The following is a 1,837-nucleotide window of genomic DNA, read 5'->3' on the forward strand; positions in this document are numbered from 1 at the left end:
ATGGGCATCAGGGTCTCTGTCTTTGCTTCCCTATCTGCCCTATTGTTTCCTCGGAAAATTTGAGGAGTTCCCTTTTGGTGCCCATGGCTGTGGATGACTGCCACCTGTTTTGGTTTTTGGACAGCTTCTGTGAGGTGTAACATCTCAGCCCCATACTTTATAGGGGAGTTTTTCTGCATTTAGAAGTCATCTCTCTTTCCAGATAGCTGGGTGGGCAGGTAAAACAAGTCTGTGTGTATGTATACAATCTTTCCTTCACCTAGGATTAAAGACTCAGGTTAGAGCTATTCGTTCAGCCCTTCGGACTGAGGTGTTAGGTGGCAAAGGCTTTGCTACTATGTGCTGTGAGGGCTCACCGTAGTACTTCCTGCAGAACTCAAAGACCGGTGTCAGACCGTTAGCGCATATCCCTAGGACTGTTTTACGGCTGAACTATTGTTTGACTGCTTTTCCTTTGTTTGCATTCCCTCAGTCCCTGATTAGCACCTTCTTAAATCTGCTCTTTGGACTTCAGGCCTGGGAGACTAAAGCCTTTTTCTAAAAATAAGAAATGGGGGTCATGGAGGGGCTTTTGTACCCAGGACAGCCCCCCAGTGTTTTGCTTGTTTCATGCCTCAGCCTCCTCATCTGTAAAATAAGAAGAATGGTAAGAGTACCTGCCTCACAGGGTCCTTATGGGAGTCACTGAGTAAAGACAATAGCTGGCATATAGGAATCAGCAACTGTTATGTGCTGTTCTTGGATAAATTGTGCTCGTTTTGTAGCCTCAGATGTAGATGAGTTACAAATGTAGTTTAGATGTCCCTAAAAGCTATTTTAAAAAATAATTTTAAATTAGAAAAATAAACGACCCAATCAAAAAAGGGGCCAAAGAACTAAATAGACATTTCTCCAAAGAAGACATATGGATGGCTAAAAAACACATGAAAAGATGCTCAACATCACTCATTATCAGAGAAATGCAGATCAAAACCACTATGAGGTACCATTTCACACCAGTCAGAATGGCTGCGATACAAAAGTCTACAAGCAATAAATGCTGGAGAGGGTGTGAAGAAAAGGGAACCCTCTTACACTGTGGTGGGAATGCAAACTAGTACAGCCACTATGGAGAACAGTGTGGAGATTGCTTAAAAAACTGGAAATAGAACTGCCATACGAACCAGCAATCCCACTGCTGGGCATACACACTGAGGAAACCAGAATTGAAAGAGACACGTGTACCCCAATGTTCATCGCAGCACTGTTTATAATAGCCAGGACATGGAAGCAACCTAGATGTCCATCAGCAGAAGAATGGATAAGAAAGCCTTGGTACATATACACAATGGAGTGTTAGCCATTAAAAAGAATACATTTGAATCCATTCTAATGAGGTGGATGAAACTGGAGCCTATTATACAGAGTGAAGTAAGCCAGAAAGAAAAACACCAATACAGTATACTAATGCATATATATGGAATTTAGAAAGATGGTAACGACAACCCTGTATGCAAGACAGCAAAAGAGACACAGATGTATAGAACAGTCTTTTGGACTCTGTGGGAGAGGCGGAGGGGATGATTTGGGAGAATGGCATTAAAACATGTATAATATAAGAAACGAATCGCCAGTCCAGGTTTGATGCAGGATACCAGAAGCTTGGGGCTGGTGCACTGGGATGACCCAGAGGGATGGTATGGAGAAGGAGGTGGGAGGGGGGTTCAGGATGGGGAACACGTGTACACCCGTGGCGGATGCATGTTGATGTATGGCAAAACCAATACAATATTGTAAAGTAAAACACACACACACACATATAAAGTAAAATAAATAAATAAAAGTAAAAAAATAAATA

Source organism: Bubalus bubalis, chromosome 6, assembly GCF_019923935.1.
Source record: "Bubalus bubalis isolate 160015118507 breed Murrah chromosome 6, NDDB_SH_1, whole genome shotgun sequence".
Classification (NCBI taxonomy): domain Eukaryota; kingdom Metazoa; phylum Chordata; class Mammalia; order Artiodactyla; family Bovidae; genus Bubalus; species Bubalus bubalis.